At 33.2% G+C, this 18693-nt stretch overlaps 1 long non-coding RNA gene across 1 annotated transcript; it reads left to right on the forward strand.

Moving 5' to 3' along the window:
* Nucleotides 1–11846: 11846 nt before the first annotated feature.
* LOC110713062 lies at nt 11847–15863 on the forward strand. Its single transcript, XR_002509756.1, has 3 exons — nt 11847–12732; nt 14197–14289; nt 15781–15863. It is a non-coding gene; the product is annotated as an uncharacterized LOC110713062 (long non-coding RNA).
* Nucleotides 15864–18693: the final 2830 nt, after the last annotated feature.

An 18693-nucleotide genomic window follows, 5' to 3' on the forward strand; every position in this document is an offset into this window, starting at 1 on the left:
GGTACACCAAATCTACAAATTAATCCAGATGAAGTTGATAACTTCTTTATCTTTAACCTGTTGGAAAACATCTACTTCTATCCACTTAGAAAAGTAATCTGTTAGAGACAACATATAGACCTTTTGACCTGGGGCAGGGGGTTGTTTGCCAACTATGTCCATGCCCTATCTCATTAAAGGCCACGGTTTCAAAGTAGGATGCAAAGGTTCAGAGGGTTTGTGAGTGATGCCTGAGTGACGCTTGCAGCTGTTGCATTTACTTACATACCTATCATCATTGCGCAGCGTTGCCCAGTAGTATCCGTAGGTTAATATCCTATTAGCTAGAGTTCTCCCACATACAGCGTTGTAAGACGTCTCTGTTTGATTTTTTGAACAGAACACCTTGGATAATCGTGTACTTGGATGCTTTGAACTTGAGTGCTCTTGCTTCGGCTTTGTTTTCAGGTAGGGTGTCATGCTCTAGGTAATTGAATATAGGTTGGATTCAGCTGGTTTGATTTGCTATAGGTGCAACAGTGTTAGGTTTTGTAGGCTCATCTTTGACAAGTTTGGCTGGAACAGGTTTGGGGACCTCTGAGCTATTGGGTTCTAGTTTGGTGGAATCTTAGTTAATGGGTTTTGACGTTTGGTTATCTGTGCTGATGGTAGGTGCTAGTAGGTGGATTAGGGGGATGGATGAGAACTTGGATTTTCTTAGAGCTGATCCTAGGTTGGCTAGGGCATCCTCTTGTGTGTTCCGGTCTCTAGGTATTTGTTTAATGGAAAAAGTAATGAACTTGGTTGCTAGAGATTTTGCGAAGTCTAGGTATAAGATCATCTTGGAATCTTTAGCTGCAAGTTCACTGTTCATTTGGCTTGCTACCAGGAGAGAGTCACATAACACCTGCAATTTAGAAGCTCCTAGATCCTTTGCTAAGTTCATTCCTGCAATCAAAGCCTCATATTCTGCTTCATTGTTAGTAGCTTAGAAATTACAACAGATACATTGTACCATCATGTCCCCCTGTGGCGACTTCAGCACTACACTTAGACCTGTAGCTCGCAAATTGGATGACCTATCGACGTACAAGGTCCAAGTTCCTGGGATTGCGATTTGATCGATCTGCTTCACTTCTTAGGCTGCTTGCTGCTCTAAGTCAAGGCTGAAGTCAGCTACAAGGTCAACCAAAGCTTGCGATTTTATAGCTGTTCTTGGTTCATACTCGATGTCGAATCCACTTAGTTCAATTTCCCATTTGCTCATTCGACCTGTCAATTCTGGTCTGCGTAGCCTAGCCTTGATAGGGTAGTTAGTCTTCACCACTATTGGGTGAGTTTCAAAGTAATGGTGCGGTTTTTAACAAGCAACTCTTAGTGCTAATACTAGCTTTTCAAGTGATGAGTATCTGGTTTCAGCGATAAGGAGAGTTTTGCTAACATAATAGACAAGTAATTGCTGACTTTTAGCTTCCCTTGCCAAGACAGCACTTACAGCTTGTGTGCTAACTGCAAGGTAAGTTGCAAAGACTCTCCTTCGGCAGCTTTGGATAATAAGGGAGGCGATATTAAATAATTAAAGTTTTAGGTCTTGTAGGGCCTTTTCGTGGTCATCAGTCCAATAAAAACCTTTATTTTTCTTTAAAACATTGTAAAACAAATGACATTTATCTGATAACCTCGAAATGAATCTATTTAATGCGGCTACTCTACCTGTCAATTTCTGAACATCTTTGAGATTCTAGATGATTGAAGATTGATCTGGGCTAGCCTCGATTCCTTGTTGAGTAACTCCGTAGCCTAGGAACTTATCTGCAGATACTCCAAATGAGCATATAGATGGGTTCAACTTCTTCTCATATTTTCTGAGCACACCAAATGCTTCGTTCAGGTGATCCACATGGCCAGCTGCTTTCTTTGATTTCACCAACATGTCGTCGATATAGACTTCCATGGTGTCCCGAGCTGGTCTTTGAACATCTTGTTAACTAGCCTTAAATAGGTAGAACCGGCATTCTTCAACCCGAACGACATCACCTTGTAGCAGTAGATTCCTTTATCCGTCACGAAGGCGGTCTTCTCTTGATCATCTGGATGCATTAAGATCTGGTTGTAACCTGAATACGCGTCCATGAATGTGAGCAACTCGTGCCTGGCTGTAGCATCTACCATTGAATCTATATGAGGCAGGGAGAATAGGTCCTTGGGGCATGCTTTATTCAGATCTGTGAAGTCAATGCAGACTCTCCAGGTTCCATTCTTTTTGCTGACGACGACCACATTAGCTAGCCAATTTGGATACTAAACTTCCTTATCTTCCAAGTATCTAGCAGCTTCTGCACTTCTTCGTTTATAATCTGGTTATGCTCAGGTGCAAACTTCCTTCTCTTCTGCTTGACCGGCTTCATGCTAGGATCTACATTGAGCTTGTGAGTATTAACTTCTAGACTGATTCCTTTCATGTCTTGACGAGACCAAGCAAAATAATCTGAATTCTCCTTCAAGCACTTTATGATGGCTTCTTTTTGGTCCACTGGTAATGTTGCTCTAATCTTGACTATTAGATCTGGCTTGGATTCATCCAGCACCACTTCATCTAATTGCAACTCATCTAGGCGTCCTGGTGCTGGATTCTGCTGTAATTGCTAGATTGAGGGCCCATGGGGCTTCGTGGCGATCTGGTAACATTCTTTGGCTTTCTTACTATCTCCTTCGACTATTTCTACCCCCCAATAGACTTGGAAATTTTAGCAGCTGATGGTAGGTTGACGGGATAGCCTTCATTTTATGGATCCACGGAGTTCCCATAATCACATTATAGACGGTCTGGAAATCTACCACATAGAACCTATGCATCATATTGATGCCCTTCAACAAGGTTGCTAACTGGATTTCTCCCAGGGTATTCATGCCTTCTCCATTAAACCCCATGAGGACCGTAGATCTTTTGGTGATATCTGACTCTCTGAATCCGGCTTAATTCAAGGCATCTCTAAATATTATATTATCCGAGCTCCCATTATCTACCAGCACCCTTTTCATCTTGTAATGACCAACTTAGAGGGAAATAACCAGACAATCATGATGCTTTGGCTCATTTAATCTGCTTTCATCAAACACTATCTTCATTTCATCTAAAACTTTCTCTTCTCTGCTGAGATAGGTTTGGGAATGCTAGAAGCTGATGTAATAACCCTTGCTATCTTCTTCGCACTGGAATAGGTCATTCCGCTTATGCTAGAACCTCCTGATATATCAATGATCACGACGCTAGGTAGAGGCGAAAGCTGGTGGACCTGGCAGGACTTCTCTCTTGACTTCAGGCCACTTTCCTTTCTTGCCTAGGAGATCGTTCAGGTAACCCTTTTTAAGAAACCAAGCTACCTCCCTTTTCAGATCGTTGCACTCATCGGTTATATGCTCATGATCTCCATGGTATTCACACCACCTAGATTTATCTTTTTTATGGTCTGGCTTATCGCTCTTTTTAGGCCACCTAACAGGTTGCCCAATTTCCTTCAGAGCTTTGATGACTCTTGCTATATCGGTATCGAAACCGTACGAGTTGATGTCAGGATGATCTTCTGGTTCTGGCTTGCTGGAGCCCTCACTCATTCTTGAATCTGACATGTTGCTCACATTGTTGCGCCTCGGATTATCGTGCCAGTTATTCTGCCTAGGTCCAGAAAATTGATTTCAGGAAATTTTCGGATCGGTTATCCTAAATTTTTGGATCGGATGCGGATCGGAATTTTGGATTTTCGAATTATCAGATAGTTTTGCTCAGCCCTATCAGATTCTGCTCCCAAGCAGCTCTTAACTCTTCTCAGGTTTCCCGTAACTGCTCAACGATTTCGGCCATGGTAGGATCTTGACTGGGAGTCTCAACCATGATGGATGACAAGTCGGATGAAATGATTCGGATCCCCACAGACGGCGCAAAACTGTTTAGGTCAAAATCAGATTGCCAGATAAGACCAAGTTCAAAATAACAACACCTAGATTAATCTGAATAAGAAAGACAATGCAGGTTCAAGGAAATAAGATAAAGGGGGATGCAATGAACGAGCAAAGGGAAAGAGGAGAAGAGACACGAGATGATGACGCAGAAAACCCCAAGAATAAGGGTAAAATCTGTGGGTGGCAATGAGTCCACCAATCCACTAGGTTGACAAGTTAAAACGGATACAATTTAGGTTTACAATATGATAATAACGATGCTTAGGATTGCTAAAGAATTCTTATTTGCTATGAGTAATAAGGCTGGGCTATTTGTCATCCCTTGATACAATGATTGTTCTCCTATTTATAGCATAAGAAACAACTTGAAGAACTTCAACGGCTTCATTTTGGATTCCTTGGAATCCGGGGCTAGTGGGTTGAGGTAGTTCCTACTTCCTCGCCCTGATCCTTGAAGACTTATCTGTTGCAGTTTGAATCGGTCTTCATTAACGGCGTGATGGTGCTTCGTGGTTCCGATATTCTTGGCAGCTCTCTTGACTTGTTCAAATAAGGATACCCTTGGAATATTCCTAAAAAAGGTCTTTGCTTAAATTCGCTTAATACTTGGGACCAGGTAACTGATCACGTAGTAATCTGTAACTTGCAACCTAGCAACCTACGAACAAGTGAACCTGAGATGAAAATTTTGGCATAATAGATACTACAAAGAACACCATAGAGTATTTTGTATAATCGACCTTGTTGATTGTGTACAACTGATGATCAACTGAAATTTTATACATTCTCTGACTGTTGTGCAACTGTTAGCTCTGTCCAGGAATCTCTGTGGGAATTTTTTGGAAAAGCCATTGAAAATTTAGGAAATAAATCTTCAATGGAGGATTTACTGAAACAGCAGATTGAGAAACAAGAATATTATGATGAGGGTGGAAAACCTCCATAAGGTAAAAGTGGTGGCGGCGGTGGAGGTAGGGGTTGGTTTTGGTGATGTGAGTGGATCTAAGGAAGAAGGCTTCTCTAGGGTATTAGATGTGACTGTACAAGTTATCTAAGCAACATTTGTTTTAATCTTTTTGGTAAGAATCTTCTGAATTCTGTTACAGGTTTTGCTAGATTGAGTAGATTACCAGTATCAAACATGTACGTAGTACATTTATATTTTCTATTGACATATGTTGTAATTTATTTTCTGATTTTCTCATAATTAATGATAGACATTGGATTTTTTTTTTCTCGATAGATTATAGCTATTGGATTTTCTCACTATTAATGATCGATAGCGTATGAGATCCTGTGTTCTTCGAATATATAACATGGAGAAGTTGTAGTATCCTGATTCTGCTGTTGCAATATATGTATGCTGATGCTATTATTTTGACCTGATATGTTCAGTACATGTACATCATTCAACGGCGCAGAGATGACAAGGCTAGCCAAGGACTACATCGAATACGTGTTTGGAGGCGAAAAGAGTATTCGTCTATCACGTGCATTGTATCAATGGGAGAAATTCTGCAAGAGCATGACTGAAAAGAAGGACGACAGGTATTGGTTAGAGAGGGCCATTATCAGAACGCCTACCTGGTGGGATTCTCCTGAAAAGTACACTCATTCTCAAAGCTTACATGCAAAAGCCATCTAATTCATCCAGGGACGATGAGCATGAACATGACCACGATGACTCCATGAGTAGAGAGTGTAAGAAAGTTGCTAAATCAGTTATAAGGTTTTTTTGGGTGGCATTCTGACTATGCAGCATAGATTTGGTGACGGCTCAAATGGCTCATATAGATTTTTTTTTTTAGTACTTCTTAGTTTGCATTCCTTTCCTTCTATTTAAACGACGCTTTATTTCTCTTGGGCACACAATTTTAATGAGGGCGCCCCATTACTCAGTGTGAGAAACGTTTATGTTTCTCATAATGGCAGTTTCGTAAATAAAATGTACCACTTTAGCCACAGTGGTACGTTTTATTTACAAAATATATGATAAAATTGTACCACTTTAGTCTTGGTGGTACATTTTATTTACGAAACTGCCACTGTAAGAAACGAAAACGTTTCTCACAATGAGTAACAGAGATTTACTGAATTTTAATGGAGGAATTGTAATGGGGTATTATTGGTTAGTGTGTATATGAAAAGGGTAGTGAGAATGTGAGATGGATTAAATTTAATCGAATTTGAGGTGTTCTGTTGAGTAAAAATGAAAAAAAAAAATAAATAAATAAAAAAATTGCGATTATTATGATACAGAGAAAAAAACAAAAAATGTTGCGATTATAATGAAATGGAGGAAGTAGGACTCTATACATGTGGGTACTTGTTGGAATTGTCTAAGTGAATAGATATAAATTATTAATATTTAATTTTTATAATTTTTATTTATTGGTAATTAATGACATTATTTATTAATCAAATTTTTACATTGATATATATACACGGAAAAAACGTTTCACTTAAGAAAATAGAGGGGAGTACTCCGTACATGTGCATAATGGATAAGCAAAGCAAAACACCAAGCATAAAAGATTATGGATATATCTCTTTGTAAGTTGCAAACTTGCAACTATGCAAAATATTCTCTTCCGCAAGAATCGAAATGGCTTCTAGACGAGGATATATTAAAAAAAGGTTACCTAGAATTTTTAGATTTTGTACTAAGAAATTTGCCATATGCTGGCAAACCCGCAAACCCATAGTTAGCCAATGGCCAGCAATTGATTCAAGTTTAAACGCCGCCACCTTATTAATTTGTCCAACAGTTCAACTATAATGTAATTGAGGGGATTTTTCTGTATGGTTGGCCATATTATGTGATCGCGGGTCACACCATGTGGTCGGGGTTGTTCGAGTTATTTGGTCAGGGATTACTCAAGTTACTCCTGGCTAAGTAACCCCTTAAATAACCCCTGACCGAACTCCTCAACAAGTAACCCCTAACCGAGTAACCTTTGATCGAGTAACCTCTCAAGTAACCTTTGACCGAGTAGTCCCTCAAGTAACCCCTTACCGACTACCTCTTGGTCGAACCCCTCAAGTAACCCCTGACCGAGTAACCCCTAATCGAACCCTTCAAATAACCTCTAAGGCCCTGATCGAGTAACTCAAATAACCCCTAACCAAGTAACTCGACTAACCCCGGCCACACGGTGTGACAAGCACATGTAGAAAATTTGTGTGGAATTTAATTTTGGAATTTTGGGAATTCATCTTGTTGAAAGTTATGTAGCAAGTAGCAACCAATTAAAGCAATTATTGCCCAATTGAAACCATGGTAGCGGATGGTAGCTAATGATTTTGTATACTTGAAGGAAAAAAAATAAAAATAAAAATAAAAAATAAAAAACTCTCTAATGGTTGAATGTTATATTTGAAATAAATGCTACGAAGTACGAGTACGCCATATAACATCTTATAAGTATTAACAAGGGAGATTTCACACTCGATCTCTAACTTTATATTCTCCTCTCACATTCTCCATGGAAATATGAATTGATAGATTGTAGTCTTACATTAACGTGTAGGTTGGATGAACTCCTAATTTGATTTTTGACTTGGTACTAATTTTTCGTATAAGTAGTACGGAGTACTTTGTATTTGCTTACAAAAGTCTTCATATTACTGTACAATGCTTGTTAAATTAATCGATGATAAAAACTTAGATTTATAAAATTTAAATAAAAGATAACCTAAGAGCTACTGAGATAAATTAATGTAATCCTGCTCCTTTAAACAACACTATAACCTATAAAGCTAAGGGGTCCATTTGGTATCCTTGTCCGTTTTTAGTTTTTAGTTTTCAGTTTTTGGTTTTTAGATTATAAAAGTTATAGGTTGTATTGTGAGCTTAAATTTAGTCATACTTCATCCTTCCTTTTTAATTTTTGGCTCATTGTCAATACTCCCTTTGTCCCATAATAATTAGGACAATGGGGTGAATACGTAGTTTAAAAAAACTACAAATGAATCCATTTAAAACATTTGTTTATAATATAAAGGATTTTCTTTTGTATTCTTATATTATAAAAAAACAAAAAAGTGGGGGAGGTGGGGGTAGTGAGGAGAGAGAAAATGTAGGATTTAATTTGGTTTTGGGATTTGTGGTTTCAAAGAGAGTATAGGAAAATATTTTTTTTATTAGTGATCTCATACCATATTTAGTAACATGTCAAGTATTTTGGGACGGACGAAAATGGTAATCGTGTCAAGTATTCTGGAACGGAGAGAATATTTGGGTAAAACTTTGAAAATTTTGACCATAAGTTCCCTTAGATAACATGGTCGTGTGACTATGTGAGATTTTGTTGGAATCGTCTCATTATATATTTATTAACATCAAGTTTTTATAGTTTTTACTCATATGATTATAGGGATATATGTTTCAAGACAAATTTTGGATACCATAAAAAGTTAAATGGAACAAAATAGGGACGGAGAGATACTATATTAATCATTTTGCTTTTGAAAACTACCAACTATATAGTGAAAACTACTATTTCTTGATTTTTTTTTATTTTTTATTTTTTAGTTTTCAAATTTAATAAACGAACAAACATTAAATATGCATTATCTTTTTTGAATTTAAAATATATAATGGTGTAAAAAAAAAAAAACCAAAAAACATAAAGTGAAATCTAGCAACGCAATAAAAACAAACAAGTCCTTACATTATTCAATTTTTAAACTTTATATGAGAAGGTGATAAAGAATAGACACAGTGAAAGTGAAATAAGGATATAGAGGAGAATTTGATTCTTCCTTTGGCCGAAACTTTTAAAAACTACTATTGTGAATCTAAAGAGAAAGCACTTATAAAAACAGCACAAGTACCATTTGCTTTAACCAATTGATGTTCATGTTTGTTGTGCATGATATTCCCCCTTCACTTACCCTTTCTATAGAACCTGCTTCTTTATTTTTTTTCTTTTTTATTTATTTATTTATTTAATTTTTTAAATTAGTCTATTCTTTTTAACCTATTTCAAAGTTTAATTTTACGGTTTGAAATCTAATTGTTGTATTCTTCATGATCAAGCTTTGATTAATTAGCATTACTAAAATGATTGTTGGGATTGTCATTTGAACTAGGTGTCTCAAGTTTGTTCCTTGAATAGTTCAAGTGATCAAAGCATATATGCTTGACCATTAACATCCACATATGTAATACTATAATGTATTACTCCTATGTTCAAAAGTAAAAATATATAAAGCAATCTTGTCAATCAAAAAATTAATATTGCAATCGATCAATACAATGGCGTACGATCCTGTACGCTGTATAAATTTGAGAAAAATCATATAACACGTACACAATAATGCATGCAAGTTTAGTCGGTGTTCCTTTGTGAATCTAATAAATAGCAATATAATAATATATACATAAAGTAACCCACTAAACTGACTGTCTAGAGAGGCTACATCCAAACACTTCACGTCACAAGAACGACTTATAGTAGAGCGAAGCCACCTAAAACCCTCCATTTTGAAACCAATAAACTCGGACTCATTTTAGGTCAATTTGTATCACTAGATAATTGCCAATTCTAAAATTTTGAAATTCACAATATATATTTTTCTTAACAACTATATATAATTAGTTTTTCAATCACTTTCTTAAAATTTCTACTTGTTTTATTCTTCGTATATTATTTACCAAAATTTATCGCTAACGATGGATAAGACGATGAAATTTCCAAATAAGTTGGAGTAGCTACACATAGTACAACGTACAAAATAAGTTTTTGTTGTAAGGAAAATCTTGAACATCAATTATCACATAGTCCAGTTTTTGCGGGGCTAGGCCAATCTAATATATATAAATAAAGTAGGCATTTTTCGAGAGCATTTGGCGCGCCACATAAGCAAAGGTATTATTTCGACCAATTGAAAGTTAGATTTGCATTTTATTTTAGAATTTAAAAATTCACTCGCCACATAAGCAAAAGTGACGAATGAAATTTAAAAAAAAAATCTACATAGGTAAAAACGACGAATAATGATTTATTTAGATTTAAATATGTTAAAACTAAAAATTATCTTTTTTAAAGATGATCTTTTGATATTAGGATTTAATTTTTTTAAAAAAAAACTATAAATTATACAATTATTATATACAAACACTTTATAATTAAATATTTGAAAAAGGAAAATATATGTTCATTTTATTTTTAAGAAAACGTTCAATCAACTTTTTTTTTTTAAATATTTTAAAAGAAATATAAATTATTAATAATTAACTAATATTCTTCAAAAAAAAGTTTAAAAAAATCAATATTTTTCAAAAAAAATAATAATAACAATAACGTTCAATCTTTATCAATATTCTTCAAAAAAAAAAAACAATAATGTTCAATTTTTATCTTATCTAGCAACCCATTTCATGATTAGATAAAAATTTTTATAAGAGATTTATTTGCTACTCCACAAATATATAAGATAGGATGATATTAAAGATTTGTATACATCCTCTCAAAAATATAATTTTGATTTTTTTTTTCAATTGTAAATAGACAATATATATATACTATACAAAAAACACAAACATGTGAATATTATTTATCTACACTTTTTCATGGTGTGAATTTTTTTCAAGTCTAATTCATTGATTAACAAAAAATATTGGAAATAATGTAAGTATATCAAGGATTTCTGATGGTAAACAAAATAAATTGATTGTTATTCATTATTTTATAATTTGTATGTTTTGTTTTATTTTACCTAATCTAATTATGTTACTTATCGTATTAAATTTTGTTAAACAACTTAATATTAATTATTCTGTATTTGAAGGGATTATGTTCATGCGCCAATTGAAAGAAATTTCTTCAAGCACTTATAAATCCAAAAGAGAAATGTATTGATTGGAAAAGTAAGGGTATGTTCTCTTCAGCTTATTATTTTCAGTTCAGTTTCTAATTTCCTTCTCTCATAAAATATTCAGTTCAGTTCAGCTTCAATCAGTTCAGTAAATCAGAATAGGTCCTAAGTCACTATAATGTTACAATAGTAGGGAAAAAAATTAAAGATTGTAAGAGATGTCTCTGATAATTTTGATTATTTATATATTATAGTTTCTGGTAGAATATCTATATTATTATTGTAATAATCATTGTAGTAGTGTATGCATTATAACTCTATTATTAAGGACATATGATAATGAAATTTCATTATAAAGATTTAATTTTATTCAATTAGATTAATTTTAGTAATGCAACACTCTTGGTAGTATATATATATTTCATTTAACTATTTAAAAATTTATAAAGTCATATCTTTTACTATTACTCCCACCGTCTTTATTTTAACCTTGTAGTTTTGGGTTTACTTTATTAATTTTTCATTGTATAAAGTTGATACGGAGTAAAAGAATAATGGTGGTCTAAGTTATTGTTTGTGAAAGAAAAATAGTGATTCTATAACTATATATGTATAGTGGAACAAGTGTTTTCGTTATACAAACGAATCATAGGTTAAAAAAATACGAATAGGATTATGATTTTATTCTAATATTTATCATACTTATAATTTTCATATAACTAATATTAAGTAAATTAAGGTCGCATGATAAGTTGCATAAAAATAAAACAAATTATCTGTTTTCTAACAAGCAAAATAATAAAAAAAATTATAGGGTTAAATTAAGAAAATTACCTTTTTATGAGATTTATGTATAAAAAATCGTGCATCGCACGGGCTTTCATTTAGTTGGAATTAAAGTAAGGGAACATGTTAAGAAATTTAATCTCCTAGCACCTACAGTAGGGAGGATTCAACCTTATTACCTCAAGGCTACAACGAACTTACAAGGCGATGAATGTCAATTTAACCACATCAACTTACAAGGCGATGAATGTCAATTTAACCACATCAAGCTTTGCTTGGTAGTATATTGGCATACATATGCCAGCTCTTATTCTCCTACAAACGTTTGTTCTCATACAAACCTAAGAAATGATGATAAGTTATTTCCTTAAGCTTTTGGGGTATTGTATTTGTAGATGCATAAAAATACACAATTCAAAGCAAAAGTGTAGTGTTGGTATTGGGAACTCAGCATTATAAAGCTAGGAGCCTTGTCTCCATGTCACGTTCCAAACCAGATAACATCTTCATTCTATATTTCTTCCTTTTCTCTCGCCTCTAGGTTCGAGAAAGTGTAAGAAAATCCCTTAAACCTATAAAGGAAATAATATATCCAACCTTCCTCCAAGACAAGTTTAGACCAATTCCTCTTATGAAGAAAGCAACAATTCCTTGCCTTATTTGCTTTTCCTAGCTACTTCAATTCATTTCCTCTCTTATAAGTTATCTATTTTAATTAGGTAGAGCCACAACATAAATTCAAAACCCTAAACACAAAATCTTAGACTAATTAAGTAATTAATAATCTAATATTAATATCGCACAATTGTTTCTCATCATCATGCAAGCATAATAAAGCTTTTGCTCTTCATAGGTTCTTCTTCCTCCTTAGTTTTATATATAAACTTATATACAAGCAAAGAGGAGGAGAACAAATTAAAGAAGTTGGAATATGAGTAGTGGGAGATTTAATAGGTCTATTAAGGGCTTATTAAGATTAATAAGCTTTTTGTGGCTTTCTTTGGTTGGAGTTTTAGCTAGTAGAGGAACGACGACGATGGCAACAACAAATCCTTTAGACAAGAATAATGTGAATCATGAAGTGCTCACGGTTGGAAGAGAGAAGCACTTAGCTCGCTCGAAGGTGAATATAAACTACATGAGCAAAAGAAAAGTACCTAATGGTCCTGATCCCATACATAACAGGTGTGTTCGTAGCTGCTAGATAGTTTTAAATTTAAAATTGTTATTCAATTATATCTCCATCATTTCGTTACTTCTGTTTTTTATAATTTGCTGAGAACAATAAATTAGATAAAACTCTAGTTAGACGGGTTTCTTAATTTGTATTATTCATTTCCTTATTATAAAAAAGTCTAAAATTTGCTTTTATATATATATAGATTTCATGCATGGAAAACAAAACCAAAAAACACATGGATATTCATGTCTTTGTTTGTCGTCCCTATTATTCAATCATTAGACATTGAGAGAAAATTTATCCATGCAATTTTTAATGTTATATTCTCTAAATCTTAAAATGTTAACGTTAGTTGTAGACTTGATGTAGTAATATAATTTATTTTATTTTTTTTTGTGTTGGTTTAAAATATTCAATACTTTTTTTTTTTTTGAAACTTAGTTCCTAACTACTCGATCTGTATTAGGAAATTTCTAGGATTTTGTAAGTATGGTAAAGCACTCCCAAAACCTTAGAAAAAAAAAAAAGGCTTTTAAATACTTATACACAATACACCCAATAAAAATAATCTCTAAGTACATGTATTAACATATCCAAGAATTAGTGTATACCTTATCTTGAGAAGCATTTTTTGATATGTTTGTTTCATCTATATCCTAAAGAAAATAAAGAATCTTGGCACACTTCACTTACATATCTCTAAATATTCTTTCAAGAAAAAAAGCAAGCATTCCCTACTCAAAACAACTAGCTCCTTATTTTGTTATCATGTTTATAGAATGGCTTGCATGAATTTTCTTAAGGAAAAAAGGGATAGAATGGCTTGCATGAATTTCCTTAGGAAAAAAGAGATAGAATGGCTTGCATGAATTTCCTTAGCTAAGATATTTTAATTCTAACATGATTTTTGTATGTCGCTTCATCTCATTCTTGAAGGCAATTGCCTCCTTGCATAGTACAATATCGATAAGGATAGGGGCACGGAAATACTATAGGAGATATTATCAAGGAAATCTTTGATGTTCCTAAGATTGTTGAGGCATTATTGACCTATTAACTAAACTCGCATTGCCTTGATGATTGCGCATATCGCCTCGAAATTTAGAATTATTACCTAATAGTAATAAAGTCTATGATTAAATAAATTCTTCTTACAAAAGATACAGTCGCAAAGGTGGTGCGTATTATCCCTCAAATTCAAATTTCACCAAACTAAGTAAATGAAAAGCAATGTTCTTGTATCTATATGCTTTATTCCAACTTCCTTAAGATTGCATAAAGTTAATTAACATATAATTTTGCTCCACTTGAACCTTTTTGCAGAAACTCTTCTTTTTTTTTTTTTTTTTTTTTTTTTAAGTTCTACCATCTCTTTTTTTCTTCTTTTTAATATCTTAAACAAGTACCTGTTAGCTAAGCAATGTTTTTAATAAAAAGACATTAAATTAAAGAGATTATTGTCTGAACAGGCATCTTCCTTAAAGTGACTTACAACAACACTTAGCATTTTGAAGCTGCTTTTGTTGCCTTATCAAAGTAGATAGCCTGTCTTTTCAGTCTCTGTAAGTATCAACTAATTAACAAATGTACTTTTTAATTACGGATCCTTCATTTTTGTACTTTGATTTACAGAATATATTATGGTATAATTAGTGAACAAATCCCTGCTTAATTATCTTTTTGACGGACTATTTATCCATATTTTAATACTTTGATTTTACTTTGCTTTGATTTTACTTGGTACTTCCTCTATTTTGCTTTTGTTGAGCTTATTTTGACTTTTGTGATTTTTAAATTATAGTAAGGAAAAATATAGTCATTTAAAATTTCAACGGTAAAATAATACATTAATTAGCAAGTGTGATGAATAAATATAGTCAAGTAAAAACGGACAACTTAGTATTTATGAGTCATTTGTTATCTTTAGTTTGCTAGCATCTTCTTTTGAAAATTATGAATAAACAAAATCAGACATGCTTTTGTACATCTCTCTTTATTTAGAACCCTTAATACTAGATATACTTTGAGCAGGTTTGAATTGAAAAGCTAGTCAAATAACGCTCCTTTAATTTTGTACAACTCCTTTAATAAGCAAACAACTTATAGTGGTCACTGGCCACATCACAACGTACTGAAGTACGTAGTTATAAGATTTACCTCTACTCCGTATTTCTTTTGTTGAATTTTCTATCTACGGCTAGGTCTACGTACATATATACACTCGGGTGGTCCATATACACAAGGGTGTGTGAAAAACACACATGTCGCCTAGCCATTGATAATCATACCTTCCTTTAGATTCAGTCATCTATACACCAAAATTTGCAATTCTAGCTTACCTTGATTAGAATTTGAATAAGGAATATTCTTTTTATTATGATCACCGATTACTTAATATTCCTAAATATTGAGAAGTCAGAAAAAGAGTATTAGGAAACGGCGGTAGAAGAGATAGGAGCCGCACTATAAGGAATAGGTAGAAGGATGTCTTTGATAAATAAAATTTTCTCCATAATAAAAGTTATTGGAAGATCTCATTGGGTGTGTGTCACACGAATAGAATCAACAAGTTCACTTATCACTGGTTGTTCTTTTTTACCATACAATCATAAATGTTTAATAAGCGGAGAATTCTCAAAATCAGACTTAAACTACATCTAAATTTGACCTCATCAATGGATACCTATTTATCTAACCCAAGGGACTCTTTAACTTAAAAGTTACTCAGTATATGACTAGTATTTAAGCATTTCAATCCCCTCATTATTTTTTAATTTTTTTTTTTCTTTTTTAATAAACCTCCATAAATCTAAAATCTGTGCTAATCAATTAAATACATCAACTCTTTTTGTCCCTTAAAATATACCCTAACCATATTAGCGTGACGAAATTTTACATACATGTTCACATAGTCATGTACAATTTGCATATCTTTCTTATTGAACACTATCCTAATTTTTGTTTACCATTCCTTAATAAAATAAAATAAAATAAAAATATACTTAGTAGTATAACTTTTAAATCTAATCCGTCATTTTTTCTCCTCTGTTTAGGCGAGCCGGAAATTCTAGACGACCACCAGGACAAGCTTAGGGTATGTACAAGAGCCTGAGGAGCATCATCCATTATAGTTCACCAAATGACGAAGAACAAGTGCATATCATTTTATTTTCAACATAATTGTAGGAATATTATTTTTGTAAAATAGGATAGAAAATGTCAAGAAAGGGATCAGAACGAAAAGTTTTATGATCCAGTATCTCAATATAGGTTGTGAGGTTGAGAAGTGAGAAGTTACCTTAATTTGAAAGAAGAAAAATTATCAGAGTTCTTTTCAAGAAATTCTCACTCATCTCTCCCGGCCCACATTTGTATATGACTTAGAATGATACTCCTAACTTATTCGATTGAATAAAGTGGTCAAATACTTAACGGTATAAATGTATAATTAATAAATTTATGAGCGTATGTTGGATATTTCAACTAAAAATAATTTATATTAATTGATTTTTAATTTAATGTTTTTTATTTTTTAAATTTAAATTATAAATAAAATCTTCTACATTAAAGCATAGATATTTATCTTTATTTGACTTTGATCACAAATCAAAGTAATGATGGTGATTTAAAATTGGATTTCATTGTTGATAATTAAGTGGGAGTTACAAGTTGTTTAGAGTTGTAACTTCTGATTTATTTTTGCAACATTTTTGCACTTATGGTGGTCAGATACATATATATATTTGTGTAGCTTAAGCCTTAGGTGATAGACACAAATATACAACATACAATACATTCCCCCACATACTTGGATAATATACAAAAGTCATGTATTTTGGTTATTATATAAGCTTCTACTCCTTAATACGCAGATTAGGGAGTGTATAAGTTGGGTTTTATCTTGGGGACGACGCGCCGTTTACTCCGATTTATATTGGAGGGCGTGAATCGTCTTGAGGAGAGTTGAAGGTTATCCGCGACTCATGATCACCCAACTAAATTTCCAGATTATTTTTCCACTTTATATTTTTTTTTATTTTCCCATTTTTCTTGTCTTATTTTCCAACAATCTCAAGACGAACCATGGACCCTTCAACAACCACTTCCAATCCTAATGATTTTATCAAGCATTTCAAGTTTACTTGTGAATTTTTCAAACTTTGGTCCAAGAAGGTGTTGTTCTACTTGAATCTCATGAAAGTAGTATGGATTTTGAACACCAAAAATCTTACTAAAAAAGGTACCACCGGAATGAAACCTGGAGAGCTCGAGAAGCACAATAAGGAAGTTGAGAAGTGAAAGAGCGACGAAGAAGATTGTAGAAATTATTTACTCAATTGTTTGTCCGATGAACTTTATGACTACTACTCTAATTTCTACACCAATGCAAGAAATATATGGAAAGCTATCCAACAAAAAAATGATATCGAAGAAGCCGGAGCCAAGAAGTTCGCTTGTAGCAAGTTCTTCTATTTCAAATTGGAGGATAACAAGTCCGTGGTGGCACAAGTTCAAGAGCTTCAAAAGTACGACCACGATATCCAATCTGAAGGTATCACCGTTGATGAACAAATGCAAGTTGCGGTCATCATTGATAAGTTATACCACCATCATGGGACGAATTTCAAAAGACCTTGAGACGGAAGCAATATGATTTAAAGGTAATCGATCTCTTGACAAGGATACGTGTTGAGGAGGAATCACTAAAGCGTGACAATGTGACAAAAAATGAAAATGATGATTCTAGTAAGGTAAATTTTATCACTTCTAATGAGGACTCTCCTAAAAGTCATAACAATGGTAAAAATAATGCTCATATTAAACCTAAGGGTAAAAATTTTAAGAATAAAGGTCATGGCAAACATAACCATAATAGAAATAATTATGATAATAAGCCTAGGTCTAATAATAACGGAAATCAATCTTACCCCAACTCCTCCAATATAAGAATCAATTTAATAAACCTCAATGTTGGGTGTGTGGTAAGTATGGTCATATTGCTAAAAAATTGTAGAAAATAAGAAAAATGGACCTACTTCTTAAGCCAACATGGTAGAGGAACCTCTTGTAGCCATGATTACTGAAATTAACATGGTTGATAATTATGAGGGTTGGTGGATTGATACCGGAGCTTCTAAACATGTTTGTCATGATATATAGAAATTAGTTTAAAAATTATCACCCTAAGCTACCAATGTCGAAAGAAAAGTCCTTCTAGGAGATTCTCACTCTACTAATATTCTTGGTGTTGGTGATATTGAGCTTAAATTCACTTCTGGAAAAGTTTTGACCTTAAAGGATGTCCTCCATGCTCCTCATATTCGTAAGAATCTTGTTTCCGATTATCTCCTTAACAACGCAGGTATTGAATAGGTGATCAAAAATGATAGTTATACTATTACCAAGAATAATGTATTTGTTGGTAAAGGTTATGCTTGTGATGGAATGTTCAAATTGAATGTTGAGATGAATAAAAGTACTACTAATTCTGTTTATATCGTGAATTGTGTTAATGTTTGGCATGCTCGTTTATGTTATATTAATAGTAAATATATCTATCAACGACATGAGCTCTTTAGACCTTACCTAAATTAGTAATAAATTTAAACAATGTGAAGTTTGTAGTATGACTAAAATTACAAAAAAGCCTCACCATAAAGTTGAAAGACACACTCAATTGTTAGAACTTATACATACCGATATATGTGAGCTTTGTAAGTATATTGACCAGAGGTGGACAAAGGTACTTTATTACTTTTATAGATGACTATTCACGATTTACTTTTGTCTATTTGATGAAAATTAAAAGTGATGCTTTTGACCGCTTAACCACTTTTATAAAAGAGGTGGCAAATCAATTTTAGCGTATAATTAAAATTTTCGTGGTGATAGAGGACAAGATCAGAGTATGCTTCCTTAGGATAGATAGACCACATAAAATCCTTAGGAATCATACATGAAATTAC

The sequence above is a fragment of the Chenopodium quinoa genome, unplaced genomic scaffold (assembly GCF_001683475.1).
Source record: "Chenopodium quinoa cultivar QQ74 unplaced genomic scaffold, ASM168347v1, whole genome shotgun sequence".
NCBI classification, from domain to species: Eukaryota; Viridiplantae; Streptophyta; class Magnoliopsida; order Caryophyllales; family Amaranthaceae; genus Chenopodium; species Chenopodium quinoa.